Here is a 20017-nt window from a genome sequence, read left to right on the forward strand (position 1 = left end):
TTGGTTCCCCCTTTGCTGCTATAACAGCCTCCACTCTTCTGGGAAGGCTTTCCACTAGATGTTGGAACATTGCTGTGGGGATTTGCTTCCATTTATCCACAAGAGCATTAGTGAGGTCAGGCACTGATGTTGGGTGATTAGGCCTGGCTCGCAGTCAGTGTTCCAATTCATCCCAAAGGTGTTCGATGTAGTTGAGGTCAGGGCTCTGTGCAGGCCAGTCAAGTTCTTCCATACCGATCTCGACAAACCATTTCTGTATGGACGTTGCTTTGTGCACAGGGGCATTGTCATGCTGAAACAGGAAAGGGCCTTCTCCAAACTGTTGCCACAAATTTGGAAGCACAAAATTGTCATTGTAATAATGTCATTGTATGCTGTATCGTTAAGATTTCCCTTCACTGGAACTAAAGGGCCTAGCCCGAACCATGAAAAACAGCCCCAGACCATTATTCCTCCTCCACCAAACTTTACAGTTGGCACTATGCATTGGGGTAGGTAGCGTTCTCCTGGCATCTGCCAAACCCAGATTCGTCAGTCAGACTGCCAGATGATGAAGCATGATTAATCACTCCAGAGAACGTATTTCCACTGCTCCAGAGTCCAATAGTGGCGAGCTTTACACCACTCCAGCCGACTCTTAGCATTGCGCATGGTGATCTTAGGCTTGTGAGCGGCTGCTCGGCCATGGAAACCCATGTCATGAAACTCCCGGCGAACAGTTCTTGTGCTGACGTTGCTTCCAGAGACAGTTTGGAACTCGGTAGTGAGTGTTGCAACCGAGGACAGACGATTTTTACGAACTACACACTTCAGCACTCTGCGGTCCCGTTCTGTGAGCTTGTGTGGCCTACCACTTCGCGGCTGAGCCATTGTTGCTCCTAGACGTTTCCACTTCACAATAACAGCACTTATAGTTGAGCGGGGCAGCTCTAGCATGGCAGAAATGTGACGAACTGACTTGTTGGAAAGGTGGCATCCTATGACGGTGCCACGTTGAAAGTCACTGAGCTCTTCAGTAAGGCCATTCTACAGCCAATGTTTGTCTATGGAGATTGCATGGCGGTGTGCTCGATTTTATACACCTCTCAGCAAAGGATGTGGCTGAAATAGCTGAATCCACATATTTGAAGGGGTGTTCCCATACTTTTATATATATAGTGTATGTTGATGAAACAGGAAAAAGTCTCAGCACACTGCCTTTTGCCTCCAGCACCTTCACAAATCAACTTTGGGTGTGCGGTAGATTCTGCCTATTATCTACAAGACATATATTGATGCCATAAGTCAATGGTGTCACCTGTCAATGATTGGGATAAGGACTACACTTGTCTACACTTGTAACATATCCATCCACAATGTGTAACTGACTACCTCCAGAGGTGGTCAGGAAGATCTGATCACAATCAGATCACAATGCGTATTTTAATCATCTACACCTGTCTAAAAATGTGGCAAGATCAGGACAAAGGACTCATGTTAAAACCAGGTATAAACGGGGCTAAGGGTTGTCCTTGTGCTCACTTTCCAAGTGGACCTCTGTTGTTGTCAGCTCACAGAGGGAAGGAGAGGGGGAAAGCAGAGGAAATGGACTCTGTGATGAGTTTTAGGGTTGGTTGGGGGGTAAGTAGGGGTGGGATAGGACTTGGGGAAAGAAGTGGGGTGAGGGGGGTATTTTTTAGCATCTGAGCAGTTTGCAGTTTGAAGAGACAGTTACTTTAGAGATCTCCTTTACCAGCTGCCATCTGTTTTTCACACACAAGCACTTGAATGTGCACGCACGCAAGCACGCACGCACACACACACACACACAAACACACCAAATGTGTGCACACTCATGCAGATACAAACGCACAAACACACATACACACACAAACACACCAAATGTGCGCACACTCATGCAGATACGCACGCACGCACAAACACACATACACTACTCAACCTCTCTATCGCTCCTTTGAATCTTGTTTCCTCCCCCTGTCTATCTCTTTGCAGTGTCTCTTTGTCTATATTCTACTCCTTTGTATCTCCTGTCTTTTTTTCCTCCAACCATGGGGGCCCTATTCACGAGCCAACCTCTTCTCCTAAATCCAATTTAAACACTTCTTCCTCTCAGGCATCTGTTTTTGTCATTCTCCACATTAGTCATTCCCTAAAATTGACTGTTTTGTGAGCTACAGCAGAGCACCACACGTTTTCTGTCTATCGCCTACTTTGTCCCACAATCAACAATGGCCGCCACCATCCTCTGGTATATAGACTTTGTATTACGTTTGCGTATGCTCCTAAAATGAAAATATTCTACCCAGTGATGGAGACTCGCATAACAAAGGAGAAGCCATTTCGTTGCCCTTCTGGAACTGAAACAACACACTTGTGTATTTCCTTTCGAGATCTGAAGTGGAGAAATGTGTTTTATATCTTCAGTCTTTATTGTCATGGTATCCATGTAACATCCCTACCGTACAAACAAACAATGACAAATCCACTCAGAACATCCTCATGGGAACTCAAGCTCAACCATGATTATTGGGTTGCGATTCACACGAAGGCGCATTGTCGACAAATACACTGCACTTCACTTTTTGTGATGAGTGTGATAGAAGGAGTCTGGCGCTGGAGGGTAATCACTGAATGCAGAGTTTATTCCGTCTTACACAAATAGCGCTGGATAGCAACAAACGAAACAGGCACAGGGGAAAATCTACCCCGGCAATAACAATGTACGAGTAGCTCCACCGAGCTACACTACTCTCACGAACAAACAATCACCCACAAGGACAAGGGGGGCAGAGGGAACACTTATACATGGACTAATGAGGGGATAAGAACCAGGTGTGTATAATTAACAAGACAAGACAAATGGAATGATGAGATATGGAGCGGCAGTGGCTAGTAAGCCGGTGACGACGAACGCCGAAGCCTGCCCGAACAAGGAGGGGAGGCAGCCTCGGCGAAAGTCGTGACACTTTTAAAGGTAATAAGCTCTTGAGACGACATTTACAGCATGCTTCACGAAGGTCAGCTAAATTGCCAATGCAATGCGCTTGTCAACAATGCACCTTTGATTTAATCCCAGCAACAGGGCTCGATTCAATCCGTATTGCTGAAGTTCAGCGTTATATAGCGCGATTTAAAATGTTTAAGGTCGTTTCTGATTGAGCCGACATATGCAGCGTTTACCGTGAATGCCATCTCCACTAACACGGGAACATTGCCTTTAAATTTCGATCACTAGGTAGTGCAGATCTTAGCGCTACGGATTGAATTGAGTTCTTAGTGGTGTGTGTCTCACGTAGCTACATATATCCCTAGGATATATAGATTTCTGATGGTATGCTCTGCTTGTTGGAGTCAGTAATTTACCGTATGACTGTGCATCTATGGTTCTGATTATGTTGATATGATCTGTTACTTAACATTGTGCTTCTGATAATTGTTTTATCTACAGTATAATTCCCTAATGTAACAATTTACATTCCAGTCTTCTATCCAATTCCTCATCACCATAAGGTAACTGTACCATTCTGTAAATCATGGCATTGACTCACTGTAATACAGCACTTATAATTCTGAGTGCATGCAATTAAATGTTACTGTAATGTTCAGCTCTGCTCTTATAGACATGTCCATAATTAAGCCTCACAGAGCCTTTGACAATCTTCGCCATTACTTTAAAGGCCCAGTGCAGTCAAAATCGTTATTTTCCTGTGTTTTATGTATATTTCCACACTATGAGGTTGGAATAATACTCTGAAATTGTGAAAATTATGATAATTCCATTTTAGAGTAAGAGTTGTTTGAAAATACTGCCTGAAAGTTCAGCCTGTTTTGGTGGGATGGAGTTTTGGCATGCCAGGTGTCATCACCAAGCAGTAAATTAGTTAGTAGTCCAGTAAGAAACAAATCTCTCTGCCAATAATAGCAAATGTTCAGTCCCCACTCAGACTACTCCCAGACAGTCCTAGCAAAATTGTTGCTTGAGAAATTGCTATTTGCTGAGAAGCTATTTATCTTTCTTTTTTTTAAATGTAAAGGGCATGTAGCATAAACATAACTGCATGTAACATATGGATTTGCATTAGTATATGCATCAAAAGTCCCAATGCAAAGTTACACCTCACTTTTATTACATAAAACCGATCAGAATTTCGAAGAATACCAAAGACATTTCTTGGCAATTTCTCGCTTGGAATAGCCTTCATTTCTCAGAACAAGAATAGACTGACGAGTTTCAGAAGAAAGTTATTTGTTTCTGGCCATTTTGAGCCTGTAATCGAACCCACAATTGCTGATGCTCCAGATACTCAACTAGTCTAAAGAAGGCCAGTTTTATTGCTTCTTTAATCTGCACAACAGTTTTCAGCTGTGCTAACATAATTGCAAAAGGGTTTTCTAATGATCAATTAGCCTTTTAAAATGACAAACTTGAATTAGCAAACACAACGTGCCATTGGAACACAGGACTGATGGTTGCTGATAATGGGCCTCTGTACGCCTATGTAGATATTCCATAACAAATATTAGCTGTTTCCAGCTACAATAGCCATTTACAAAATTAACAATGTCTACACCGTATTTCTGATCAATTTGATGTTATTTTAATGGACAAAAAAAATGCTTTTCTTTCGAAAACAAGGATGTTTCTAAGTGACCCCAAACTTTTGAACGGTAGTGTATAACTTCAAATTAAACCAAATAATTTGCACTCATGACTACTGGTTTCAATTACATTTTCAGCCAACTTACCAGGAAATACTTAATGAATGTATTGTTACAAATCAGCTTGCAAGATCACTAGCCAACTAGCCTGCTAACGTTAGCCCTACTAGCCTGCTAACGTTAGCCCTACCAGCCTGCTAACATTATGTTAGGACTGCATGAGTCAGCCAGTTGCTATCAACACCTAGCTTACAGATACATTAAAGTAAACCAATGTTTTGGAAATACATAATGCCAAACTAGTTATCAGATAATGTTACTGGTATATGCAGTTATCTTAGCCAGCCAGCTAAAGTTTGTTATTTTAGCCTGCTAGCTAGCCAACCACCATGGTCGATATAGCTAAGTAGTAAGGCAGAGAACAACTAGTCTAGCACAGACAGGAACCCACAGAACACAAAAAAAGCCAGCAGATGTAGAGAGAGCGGAGACTTACTAATTGACGGCTGAGATACTGTAGCTACCAAAGAGCCAAGGAGAGACCATCTGAGGGAAAGGCCATTTCACTGGCAGAGGGAGAGTCAGCTATTCCAATAGCGATATAGTGAGGTAAATCCACATTGAATTTATCCGGTATATCTCCATCACTGCTGACACTCGAAATGTACCGGCAGGTCGGTAGGAAACAGTACACGTGCCAAGCAGCCTACATGCCAATTGCCAAATGCTTTTGGGAAATGCTTTTGGGAACAGGCAGAAAAAGTTAATATTGATCCACAGAGGCAAAGAGGACAATGTCTGAGTTTAGATCAATAAGAGAAAAGCTGCGAAATGGAGAGTTGAAAATAAATAGCCATAAAAGTAATGTTTCGTAAATATTTGGTAAAGTGGTAAAAGAGGATGAGAGCAGTGCTAGCTATGTTATGTGTGATGATTGTGAGGCGCTATACACATTCAACAGTCACAAGATGGGGACTTCAAGTAGGCCTATGGCACGTCAAATCAAATCAAATCAAATGTTATTTGCCACATGCTCCGAATACAACAGGTGTAGACATTACAGTGAAATGCTTACTTACAAGCCCTTAACCAACAATGCAGTGTTAACCAACAATGCAAGTGTTAAGTAAAAAATAGATAAGTAAAAAAAAAAAAAAAAAAGCAAATAACCAAAGAGCAGCAGTAAAATAAAATAACAGTAGGGAGGCTATATACAGGGGGTACCGGTACAGAGTCAATGTGCGGGTGCACCGGTTAGTCAAGGTAATTGAGGTAATATGTACATGTGGGTAGAGTTAAAGTGATTATGCATAAATAATAAACAGAGTAGCAGCAGCGTAAAAGAGGGGTATGGGGTGGGGTGGGGGGGCAATGCAAATAGTTTGGGTAGCCATGATTAGCTGTTCAGGAGTCTTATGGCTTGGGGGTAGAAGCTGTTAAGAAGCCTTTTGGACCTAGACTTGGCGCTCCGGTACCTCTTGCCGTGCGGTAGCAGAGAGAACAGTCTATGACTAGGGTGGCTGGAGTCTTTGATAATTTTTAGGGCCTTCCTCTGACACCGCCTGGTATAGAGGTTCTGGATGGCAGGAAGCTTGGCCCCAGTGATGTACTGGGCCGTAAGCACTACCCTCTATAGTGCCTTGTGGTCGGAGGCCGAGCAGTTGCCATACCAGGCGGTGATGCAACCAGTCAGGATGCTCTCGATGGTGCAGCTGTAGAACGTTTTGAGGATCTGAGGACCCATGCCAAATCTTTTCAGTCTCCTGAGGGGGAATAGGTTTTGTCGTGCCCTCTTCACGACTGTCTTGGTGTGTTTGGACCATGATAGTTTGTTGGTGATGTGGACACCAATGAACTTGAAGCTCTCAACCTTTTCCACTACAGCCCCGTCGATGAGAATGGGGACGTGCTCAGTCCTTTTTTTTTCTTGTAGTCCACAATCATCTCCTTTGTCTTGATCACGTTGAGGGAGAGGTTGTTGTCCTGGCACCACACGGCCAGGTCTCTGACCTCCTCCCTATAGGCTGTCTCGTCGTTGTCGGTGATCAGGCCTACCACTGTTGTGTCGACAGCAAACTTAATGATGGTGTTGGAGTCGTGCCTGGCCATGCAGTCATGGGTGAACAGGGAGTACAGGAGGGGACTGAGCACACACCCCTGAGGGGCCCCCGTGTTGAGGATCAGCGTGGCAGATGTGTTGTTACCTACCCTTACCACCTGGGGGCGGCCCATCAGGAAGTCCAGGATCCAGTTGCAGAGGGAGGTGTTTAGTCCCAGGGTCCTTAGCTTAGTGTTGAGCTTTGAGGGCACTATGGTGTTGAACGCTGAGCTGTAGTCAATGAAAAGTATTCTCACATAGGTGTTCCTCTTGTCCAGGTGGGAAAGGGCAGTGTGGAGTGCAATAGAGATTGCATAATCTGTGGATCTGTTGGGGCGGTTTCCTTGACTGAAACTGAAAAAGCATGACCCTCCCCCATTTTCCTCCAGGTAACCATTCTGTAAATAAGTGCATCGATGATGTCGTCCCCACAGTGACCATACGTACATACCCCAACCAGAAGCCATGGATTACAGGCAACATCTGCACTGAGCTATAGGGTAGAGCTGCCGCTTTCAAGGAGCGGGACTCTAACCTGGACGCTTATAAGAAATCCCGCTATGCCCTCCGATGAACCATCAAACAGGCAAAGAGTCATACAGGACTCGGTTAATAAGGTATTGGTAGTATGACGCAGATGCTAAGCTACAGGACTGTTTTGCTAGAACAGACTGGAATTCTTCCGATAGCACTGAGGAGTACTCCACATCAGTCACTGGCTTCATCAATAAGTGCATCGATGATGTCGTCCCCACAGTGACCATACGTACATACCCCAACCAGAAGCCATGGATTACAGGCAACATCTGCACTGAGCTATAGGGTAGAGCTGCCGCTTTCAAGGAGGGTCATGTAATTTGTATATATATTAATCTAGTCGAGGGGAGGGTCATGTAATTTGTAATTGATGAAATGTCTATATTTTTCAGTGTTTTAGAATTAGTTGCTTATCAGGCTATATATCGATGTGTGCCAGATGCAGCCCCTCATCTTTGATTCTCAGTTTGGGTGCAATATCAACTGCGCCTATAGGCTATATATAGGCTATATAGTAGCGGTGTGAGAGTAGTTGGACAAAACGAGTATGGTAAGGGTATGGGACATTTTCTGGATATGATTATGATCCAAGTATTTTTTGTAATTATCTGTGATCAGAAAAAAAAGTAATTTTGAGTTGCCAGAACTCATCTTTCTCATGTCTGTCGATCATGTATGAGGAGCTACATGGTATAAAACACTCAACACTGGCTGGTTTGCCTGTCTGTAAAGAGAAGGGCGGGCTGTACGTTGATCCTGCTGCTTTGATTGGATAGAGTGAAGCTGTATTTCTCTGTTCACTGGCTTCATAATTTCACCCGATCACTTTTCCATGCATGTTCGGTCTGATCATTTAGATTGCTGCTGCCTGCTACTATGATAAATTACATGACGAGGACGTTTGCTATTGAGCTATCAATGTGCATAATATCTAACAAGCGGGGCAAGCGAAAGGAAAAAATATGAAACGATGAAGCGCATTCTGACTGAGTGACAGCAAACTTGGCTGCCCGCTGCAAATTAAGGACACAGATGCACACACCCCCTCTGCGCGCTGCTCCTAATCTGAAGCTTTTTTGCAGTGAAAACGTGCAGGGAGGTCTTTTGCCAACATCTATTTAGGCATATTAATTAAAACACCTTTTTTCCGATCAGGAGTATCAACTGTCAATTTACGGATACGATTACGAATACGAGTATGGCCATGTCGGCACACCCCTACTCTTTAGAATGGTCTCAATCAAATGATCCATAGTTTATAGGGGTGTAACGATCCATCTACTACATCGATGTATCGATTTATATTCCTATGATCCAACTACATCGATCTGTGCTCGGCGAGTTGGCCTTTTGGACAACATATATCAATCTAACATCGTTTTAAAATGTAATAAATCGATTGTATCGATACTAGGAAATAACCCATTGGATTTAAGAACGTCAGACTTTATATGGATGTTTTTTCTTAGCACTTTTAATTATAAAGGCTTTAAACATTACTCGATTCAGTCTGCCTATCCGTGACGTCATCGCCCCGCGCCAGCAGCAGCGCAAAGGCGCAAAGACAACAAAACATAGCATGGCGGACGAGCGAGAAATTATCAAGCCGACGAGCGAGAAATTATCAAGCCACCATTGCGGTCCTTACAAGAAACAGGAATCTAGGAAACTTCACCTGCACTGTCCAGTATCTAGGTATTTATTTCAGTCACACTGGTTGAATTTTTGGCTAAAAGGTTACTGAATCGATTTCAAGTCACTGAATCGTTTCGGATCGTATCGTTCTAAATGAATCAATATCGTCCTTGAATCGTATCGACAACCACGAATCGTGATACAAATCGAATCGTTGTTAAAACGAATCGTTACACCCCTAATAGTTTATAGGCTATAGGCTACGAAGTGCATGATCGGAGAAGCACAGAGCAAAGTTATATTTCTAAGATAGGGATGGTGTAAATAAAACTAGGCTGCATTACAAACTGCAATGGATATTCCAACCCTGAGCCCCGGCCTGCCCTGCTCTTCCTAATCAAAAACGTTTGTGTTTGCTGCTTAACCAATGGCTGCACTGTGTAGGGCTACAGTGGCAGTTCAGGAGATGAGTCAAACGTTTGATTAGGCATCTCGTACGCGGACTGGCCTATAGCCATAACTTCTGAGTGATAGGGAGCACGAGCACCACCACCAATCAGCCTGCACCGCTGCACACACACCCGTCATTACTATGACAACTAGCATAGCCATGTCAGCGAATGACTACTGTCTGAACACACACAAGTCTGATTTGGTCACCTGTAACTTGCTGTTTGGACAGTCAGTATTCCAAAAAGGATTTGAGCATTAAGGCCTGCAGGGAAAACAAGGCTTTAGTTCCATGCACTCATTTCTTTATAGCTGCCAATGGCTCACGTTGAATCAATGTGTCCATATGGCTCTCACATTAGTGGAATTTGAACTTTTAGATTTTTACAATTTTAATTCCGATTTGTATTATAAACCATGTGACAATGATTTTTAGAAACAAAAATGTAATTATTGAAATAAAACTGTTCCACAAAAATGTGCATGTGAAAATCATAACTGGCATGCAGATTGGTAGAAATTGTAGGATAAGTTGTAAGCTTCCCCAAACTTGAAACTCACTTGCCACCTAGGAATAGACTGTTGTGAGCAGAGAACACATTTCTTTGTATTGCATAATAACAACAGGTGTGTGTGTGTGAAAGAGAGAGAGAGATAAGGAGACAGGTGTTGTAACTAAGATTGTACCTATTAAAACTGAGCACAAATGGAGAGCTATGCGATCCATCATGGAGAAAATGCTCACCTCAATTCAGCAGCAGCGGGTGTAAAGCACGATTCACTGGGCCGTGCCCAGCACTGTTTTGCTTGCCAGACTACATGTTTGTCATGGGCAGGAGCAGGCCTGCGAGCCGAGGGCGAGAGAATGTTCCTTATTTGATATTGTTCCCATTCTATTTTTGGCAAGTTTAGAATTGTAAACTAATAGAAAATCGAAGTGGAAAACTATTGCGAGCAATGCTCCAGATCACTTGATACCCAGGGGGAGAGAAGAGAAGAGGGAGAGAGAGAGGGGAGAGGAACAGAGAGGGAGAGAGAGAGACCCAACTCAAACTAAAGCCGGGTGTACACTACACGATTTTCACAATCCTAAAATCGCTGAGCCTCTCACATTAAACAACCATCTTTCATGTCGTTTTTTTGGTCTTGCCAACGTAGTGGTGTGCACACTAAACGATGTGGCACAGATGGGGGTCACACACTACAAGGATTCTCAATACCATGCTGTCTTGCGAAAACAATGTGATGATGTGATTAGATTTAACGTAGCTACGAGCTGTGGCTCAAAGCAGCTTCATAAACGATTTCAGTCAGACATTCACACTTGCCATACATAGTTGACATATCCTCTTCAATGGCTGTGCGAAGTTGCTGGATATTGGCACGAACTGGAACACGCTGTCGTACACGTCGTTCCAGAGCATCCCAAACATGTTCAAAGGGTGACATGTCTGGTGAGTATGCAGGCCATGGAATAACTGGGACATTTTCACCTTCCAGGAATTGTGTACAGATCCTTGCGACATGGGGCCGTGCATTATCATGCTGAAACATGAGGTGATGGCGGCGGATGAATGGCACGACAATGGGCCTCCGGATCTTGTCACTGTATCTCTGCATTCAAATTGTCATCAATAAAATGCAATTGTGTTCGTTGTCCATAGCTTACACCTTCCCATAACATAACCCCACCGCCACCATCGGGCACTCTGTTCACAACGTTGACATCAGCACACTGCTCGCCCACACGATGCCATATATGCTGTCTGCCATCTACACAGTACAGTTGAAACTGGGATTCAACACACTTCTCCAGTGTGCCATTGGACATCGAAGGTGAGCATTTGCCAACTAAAGTCGGTTATGACGCCGAACTTCAGTTAGATCAAGAACCTGGTGAGGACAACAAGCATGCAGATGAGCTTCTTTGAGACGCTTTCTGACAGTTTGTGCAGAAATTCTTCGGTTGTGCAAAGCCACAGTTTCACCAGCTATCCTGGTGGCTGGTCTCAGACGATCCCGCAGGTGAAGAAGCCGGATGTGGAGGTCCTGGGCTGGTTGTCAGCGTCTGGGTGAAGTGGAGAAACGGAATCAGGCGCAGGCCACAGAACTGAGAAATTAATGGCTTTACTAGACTCAAAGTAAACCATAGCAAACCCTCCACGCAGGGAAGAGCAAAACAACAGCTCAACAGACGACGTAACAAAGAACAATCACGCACACACCCAGGAGGGAAAACAGAGGTAATATAGGGATAACTAATAAGCCTAATGAGTAACAGGTGTGAATAATAAAGACAGAATTAGTGTGACACAGAAACATTGATCGGTGGCAGCTAGTACTCCGGTGACGACGAACGCCAAAGCCTGCCCGAGCAAGGAGGAGGGGCATCCGTGACAATGGTCTGCGGTTGTGAGGCCGGTTCTGCCAAATTCTCTACAACGACGTTTGGAGGCGGTTTATGGTAGAGAAATCAACATTGAGAAAAAAAAAACTCTGACGAAGGCCTTGAGGCTGATACATAAAGTTCAATAAAGAGCAGTGATACTAGCAAGAGCAGTGTGCGGGTTTCTTATTTTTTCTCATCTTATTCAACTGTTACCATGCACCTGCAACAAAAATAGCTCAGATGTGCGAGTGCCTTTGGAATTTAGAGAATCAACATTAAATTATCTAGCAACAGCTCTGGTGGACGTTCCTGCAGTCAGCATGCCAACTGCACGCTCCCTCAAAACTTGAAACATCTGTGGCATTCTGTTGTGTGTCAAAACTGCACATTTTACTGTGGCCTTTTATTTTCCCCATCACAAGGTGCACCTGTGTAATGATCATGCTGTTTGATCAGCTTCTTGATATGCCACACCTGTCAGGTGGATGGATTATCTTGGCGAAGGAGAAATGCTCACTAACAGGGATGTAAACAATTATGTGCACAAAACTTGAGAGAAATAAGCTTTTTGTGTGTTTGGAAAATGTTGGGGGCCTTTTATTTCAGGTCATGAAACACTGTTCATATTTGTGTTCAGTATAGATGGGTTTTGGTCCACAACTCAACAGAGTGCCTGTTGCCTGCTCTCAAATCTCCTCTCTCACACAGTGTGAATGCATATGTGTGCCAGCAATAGGGGGGCTTTAGACTTGATTAATCCTCAAAGCAGCAATCCCACTGGCTCTTGGCGAGTTGCTTAGGAACCGCCACATCTCCCAGCTGCCATTGCGCTGACCCTGCGGCCACCTGAATGTTGGTTGGCCCGGGATGTGAGTACCAGCGCTGAGATTAACACACGGGGGGGCACTTGTTGGAGAGAGGGGGTTTCACGGCAGCATGGCAACAGGGCGGCTGGGGGTGAGGGATGGCAATATGTGTCTGAGTTTGTGTGTGTGTGTGTGTGCCCGTGCGTGCGTGCTTTAGTGTGTGTGCGTGCATGCGTGTGTGTGTGTTAATGTCGGGAAGCAGCCTCTCAAAAACAGTTTGAGTCTCAGCCAGAAAAGCCCACTTTCCTCCCACATGGTACAGCAGCAAGTGTCCTCTCAGTGCCCATGCAAAGTAAGCTGCAGCTTATGGTCACAATGAGGACACAACATTGAGCCAAGACAGCTCTGTTTGTCTCACTTAGGTTAAGCTTATTTTTTTTATCCTGCTTCTATCTCACTGTGTTTCTTTGTGTGTGTGTGTGTGTGTGTCTGGGCGGCGCTAACCAGCCCTATGCAGACAGCTCAGGCAGGACAGCGTGAGGAACAGGACTGGCGGTCACACATACACAGTCAATGTTATTTGTTTCTTTATCTTTCTGTCAGGATTGGTGGGTTTCTAAAGAACCATGATACAAAGTGTAACATTGCATGGTTATGTTTTTTTGCATGCCTGTGCGAATAGGTGTTTGTGTGTGTATGGGCATGCATGTTGCCCAAAAAGTGTGTTTATGCCAACGCTAGTGTGTGTGTGTGTTAGCGGTAATGTGTGTGTTGGCACTATTCCTGGTCCCAGATGGGCATGTGGCTCTGTGTTTATGAGTGGAAAGTACATGGGTGAGGTGGGTTGGGGGGCAGAGTAAAGAGGGCTAGGGGCATATAAGGCACAGAGATGCTACACTGGGCCCCATTGGCAGCAGCAAGAACAAGTCGTAACCCCGTAAACACCTCTGACTTCTGTTGATCTGGTCTCACACCTTGCCTGCCAGCAATGATGGGCTGTGTTGTGGTACATGTGTGTGGGGCTGCTGGGATGTGCATTCAGAATATCCAGGAACACAATGGAGCTCTATCTCAGAATATCAGGTTGTTCCAATGTGGTTTAGTGTGGTTTATGGAAGGATGTCAAGAGTATGAAGCTCCAGTCACTTAGGACCACTATCTGCTGGCATCTCTCCATTTCATTTGATGAACTTAACTGAACTTTGTTTGCCTATACACCTGACTGCCAAGTTCTTGATCAATTGCATTTCAAAATCTGCTGATTCTGCAGGACTGGAATCCACTGAAGGACAACGTTGTCCGTCTATCTCTCCTGTATAGTTTTATTTGTGTTCCAGTAATGACCACAAAGGCACAATGTTTACATGAAGAGAGAGAGGAGACCAGTAAAGAGGAAGGGAACACATCGACAATGTCTCTCCCTAATAGTAGTAGGGTTTTATTTAATGCACCATGCTGGGTAAAACTAATATCCACTTCCCATCCTGGGTGAACTAAACCATGAGAACCCTGGCTCCTACTGGTTTGTGGGTCACAGGTTGACTGACTGACAGACAGACATACAGCTCAATGGGAAACACTGCTGGGGGTCAAAGGTCAAAAGTTGTGCTTATTCCCCTGCAGATGTGGTCTGCTATCCAATCGTATCCAATGTAACCAATCTCAACCACTGGGATTTCATCCGTTTGTGGCTGGGGTTCGGCTTTCCCTCTTTGGGTATATAGTGTGTGTGTGTGTGTGTGTGTGTGTGTGTTTGTGCGTGCATATGCATATGTATGTGTTTGGGTTGAGTTTACAGGTTAAAGATCCAGTTCCAAGGCCAGCATCTGCCCTGACCAGCTGTGCTGAATATGTCTTATAGGATTTGGATGTGTTGCTCTAATAAATTGACTATTTTCTTTCTGCAGGGTTAAGGTCCCATAGCCTTGACTTGAGAGTCTGGAACGGCTGCTTTGATGTGTCGGCATGAAGTGACGATAATGACGGGGCTGTGCCCTCAGACTTCAATGCGGGACCCTACGCTGGTTGGATATCCCCATTTCAAATTGAAGGAATCATGATCCATTGTTTGACATACGGCTGCATCAGCCCTTCCGCTTCCAGCCAGCCCTTTCTGGACAAGCAAACAACACAGTAGCTCGCTAACACAAACCTTCGGAGTTCGGACATCGTTTGCTGCTAACATCATGAATAGGGCGCATAAATCATCACACAGATTTTCAAAACATTATAACAACCCTTCTACACTATAAGGGATGATATATTAGACAACTGCAACCTGTTAAACGTTATGATCTTGTGGCTAGCAAGTAGCAACTAACGTTAGCTAGCCTTGTTCAGCCCATAGAAAGCCAGCCAGCTAGCCTAACTTTAGCTTGGCTTGTTAACCTCTCTAGTGGGGGCGTAGCAAACTGACAAGGAAGCATGGGGGGCTACTATGAGTATGTAAATAGCATGCATATGAGAACCAATCAAAAAGTCGCTCAAAGTCACTAAACATTTGAGCTAACCTCCCCTTTTACAAGCCTGAGATACCAGACCAGTGAGTCACAGCTCGCTCTGTAGTCACATGCGTCGCACGTCAGCCAGGCTTAAGGTCCCACACATTTAAGGGCAATTCATATATGGTTAATGCTGATGCAGAGAGAGGATGCATGTGGTTTAATTTGTTACAGGAAATAGGAAATGCCTTATTATGTTACAGTCAGAATCGTATTAAAGTAAATGTTCTTTAATTTTGTGTCCAAAATAGTCTCAATGCAATAATGAATGATAATGACCACAGTAATGTCACAATCAATGCTTTGGTCATAGTTGCAGTGCATTTGAGGCCAGGTCTCCTTCGCTTGCTGGAAAGGTCATGGTTGATATAGTCCTACATAGATCCAAGCTGTCAAGCTCAATTCAGCTCAGTGGACGTCAACGTTTACACTTGGCCGCCAGTCATTGTGACCATCGTGACCACTGTCTCTTGAGAGGAAGGAAACAAGCAAACAAACTCCAGTCTGGACATTTGTTATGGACAATATGTCAATAAAATTAACTTCATAAGTGTGCTAAGGAACGCTAGGGAATATCCTGTTGCTGCATCACCAATGTTCCAGTGCCAGAAGAGGATACAATGTTAGCCTGGGAGGCAAAGGAAATACATTTTTAGAACGATGGGAGATAAGAGGAAGAGCATGTGTTGTGTGTGTGCGTGCGTGTGTTGGGGTCATGTCCTCATAAATTCCTCAGTGTTTTGGTTCTCCCCATCCATAGCGGCATGGAGCAACGTAATATTATTAAAGCCTGCATGAGTTATAAAGGAAGATATACAGTATATAGGTACAGTATATATAATAATGTTTTATATGCTTTTTCTCAGGGTGGAGGAGTAGTCATTGGTATGCATGTAGTCTGTGTGTTTATGAGTTTGTGTGAGTGAGTGTGTTTGTGTGCATGAGTGTGTTGGTATGTGTGTGTAGGTAAGCTTTCCACCGCAGCCCTGAAAATACGCCATTTCAGGCAAATCCAACTGCCATCCCCAAATACCTTCCAACATATGTTAAATCATCAGAGGTCTTTCCAGTCCATCCACCTTGATGTGCTTTTCTATACTTGACTGGGCATAACAGGGCTTAGGTATGCCCTGTTATGCTACAAGTCCACCTACACAAAAAAAACAATGTTAAGTAAAGGTCCTGTGTAACTATTTTTAATAAAATATCCACCCCCTATGCTGTCATTGATTTACAGCTCTCCTCTGTTAAGTCATACTCTACGGCCATAATTATACTGTATAGGGGAGAGCATGTGGTAACACTTTATTTGACACCTAGCGTCATAACACGTTATCACATGGTCATAACCTGTCATAATATGGTCATAACACTGTCATGACACATATATTTAGACCTGTTGTGACATATATTGCGCTACTTTATATTTATGACACCTACATAAGAGTGTCAAAACCCACAAAACTTACCACACAAGACAAACCATTTCATTACATCATATAACATTTTCGGAAATCTACCATATTAAATTATCATTGTAATTGCATACACACTGATGTCACACATAACCTACCCCAATGTTCTGTTGCTGATGACTGGGATGAATGCATGAGCAGATTTCAGGAGCAGGGCCCTGTTGCATAAGGTATAGTGAGGGAAAAAAGTATTTGATCCCCTGCTGATTTTGTACGTTTGCCCACTGACAAAGAAATTATCAGTCTATAATTTTAATGGTAGGTTTATTTGAACAGTGAGAGACAGAATAACAACAAAAAAATCCAGAAAAATGCATGTCAAAAATGTTATAATTTTTTTTTTTTTTTTTTTTTCCATAAATTGATTTGCATTTTAATGAGGGAAATAAGTATTTGACCCCCTCTCAATCAGAAAGATTTTCTGGCTCCCAGGTGTCTTTTATACAGGTAACGAGCTGAGATTAGAAGCACACTCTTAAAGGGAGTGCTCCTAATATCAGCTTGTTACCTGTATAAAAGACACCTGTCCACAGAAGCAATCAATCAATCAGATTCCAAACTCTCCACCATGGCCAAGACCAAAGAGCTCTCCAAGGATGTCAGGGACAAGATTGTAGACCTACACAAGGCTGGAATGGGCTACAAGACCATCGCCAAGCAGCTTGGTGAGAAGGTGACAACAGTTAGTGTGATTATTCGCAAATGGAAGAAACACAAAATAACTGTCAATCTCCCTCTGCCTGGGGCTCCATGCAAGATCTCAACTCGTGGAGTTGCAATGATCATGAGAACGGTGAGGAATCAGCCCAGAACTACACGGGAGGATCTTGTCAATGATCTCAAGGCAGCTGGGACCGTGAAGGACTGAAATCCTGCAGCGCCCGCAAGGTCCCCCTGCTCAAGAAAGCACATATACAGGGCCGTCTGAAGTTTGCCAATGAACATCTGAATGATTCAGAGGAGAACTGGGTGAAAGTGTTGTGGTCAGATGAGACCAAAATCGAGCTCTTTGCCATCAACTCAACTCGCCGTGTTTGGAGGAGGAGGAAAGCTGCCTATGACCCCAAGAACACCATCCCCACCATCAAACATGGAGGTGGAAACATTATGCTTTGGGGGTGTTTTTCTGCTAAGGGCACAGGACAACTTCACCGCATCAAAGGGACGATGGACGAGGCCATGTACCGTCAAATCTTGGGTGAGAACCTCCTTCCCTCAGCCAGGGCATTGAAAATGGGTCGTGGATGGGGATTCCAGCATGACAATGACCCAAAACACACGGCCAAGGCAACAAAGGAGTGGCTCAAGAAGAAGCACATTAAGGCCTAGACACTCCAGGACCTTAATGTGCACCCCCCAACCTATAACACTACTGCCAGCACTAAGATTTACATTGTGTTAGGTTTGTCCGAAATATACTCTATCATGGCCTTTCTTTTGCACAGGTACATGTTCCATTTCTTTTTTGTCAATGTACCTCTTCAGTGTCATTCAGTCAATTTTTGTATCCCTTGCTACTGCTCAAATCGACTTCTTCCCTTCTTTCACTTCCTTGGCTGCTCTCTCAAGAACCTCAAGCGGGGCTAGACCCCTGCATGATTTTCATTTGTATATGTTACCGGCCTCAGACTAAATCTAAAGGTGGCCTCTGTATTGTTAAAGAGAAACGGAAACAAAAGTTATCGTCTTGACAGTTCTGGCACTTTCTTTATTCAATAATATACTTTTTCTTATTCAATGATCTAATTTCAAATATTTAGTTATCAATTAATTTCAATGGATTGATAAACAATGACAACAAAACATTCATTCACATTCAAGTGCACACATTAACTTACACAACATACAGTAAGTGCACTTTACCTATTGTAGATTTCCTCACTCACACAATAGAAACACATAGATAAACAACTGACGGGTCTGAATATTGCTTCACATGTAGAAAATGGATAAACATTACATTCAGCTTCAAAACAGTAGCGCAACCATGAAATCGTATCTCTCTCTTGCACCCGCACTGCCTGCCCTAAAGTGTGTTGATACAGCCAGAGCGCGCGGCGCAATTTTACCAGCTTGTGAGCACAATTTTACATTAAACCAATAACATGTAAAACAAACTCAGAAACCTCCAACAAATTGATTCTTTATGAAATGACTTCCAGGAAATCATGTACAGTTAGTCAGAAAATGTGATTTATAAAATAGTTTTTACCACTGCTAGCATAAAGCTAACATACTGTACACTCTCATTCATTCTCAATTACGTTCTTCACTCACTCAGTTTGACACAAAAAGAACACATAAAACTTTTCCCAAACGTGATAATCCCTTGACTGGTTTATTACCTAGCATGTTATGACATTCTTCCGATTTTAGAAAATGTAAACGTGCTGTTACATACCTGTAGTGATAAAGAGAAAAGGACACAAAAGTTATCGTTCTAGACAGTTCTGGCACTTTCTTTATTCTGAGAAATGGTGCGCACACTTGGCCAGAACTTGTTGCTTCCCCCACTGCCACAGTGCAACAACGCCATCTATTTGATTGATGGACTAACTACTGCGAAAGCATGTAAAAAATAAGAGTAAGATTGATAAGAAAAATTAACTTTAAAAATATATATATATTATAAAGGGGTGTCTATTTTTTGTGACAGTTTTTTTAACCCATTACACTCTCCCCTCCTCTTTTTGATGAATGCTGGCATCTTTTACTGTGACTGTCTAATCAAGTCAGTGTCTAGTCAGCGTCTGGTATGTCCAAACTAGTGGTCTTTCGTAACAGTAACCTCTTTGGAGCACTGGATAGATCATCATGTTTCAAGGCATCAAGTAAGGACTAAGTGAGACTGTGTTTGCTCCTGATCCCCATGACTGGAATGACGGTCATCCCAGACTTTCATAGGTTAACATTTCTCGAGGCCTTCCAGTGTGCGTGGACCTTCTCACAGGTAAGTCTTCCTCTTTATTGACCTCTTGCTGCTGCACTGGTATGACGTCTTGGAGTTCCTCCTGTACTTTGTCATCCACTTCAGCTTGTTCAGGCTGTTCAGGCTCTTCAGGCTGTTCCTGGATCCGTTCTGGTTCTTGTGTCACTCTAGATCTGAACTCCTGAGCAGTAGCTTACAGTCTGGTACGCTGCTCTGGTTGACTTGGTTGCAGTCTGACATCGCTCTGGTGGAGCCGAGGACTGTACCGGTTAGTATAGTATCTTTCCTCTTCATCTGAACTGTCAGATTCTTGGTCAACCGTGTCACAGTATTTTGTCTGTTTCTGTTTCTGTCTTTATATTTTTGTTTTCACAGGTTTGGTTGGAGTGTCATGTTCCATAGGTAAGTAATTTACAGGGAGCAGGAGGTTCCAGTGCAGCACACAAAGGACTTTGTATCCAGACTCCGATTGGATCTTTTACACTGGACCCTCTCTGATCCTCTCTAAGACTCTGTGTACTGTCTTCTCCCAGTAGGC

The sequence above is a fragment of the Coregonus clupeaformis genome, chromosome 27, assembly GCF_020615455.1.
Source record: "Coregonus clupeaformis isolate EN_2021a chromosome 27, ASM2061545v1, whole genome shotgun sequence".
NCBI classification, from domain to species: domain Eukaryota; kingdom Metazoa; phylum Chordata; class Actinopteri; order Salmoniformes; family Salmonidae; genus Coregonus; species Coregonus clupeaformis.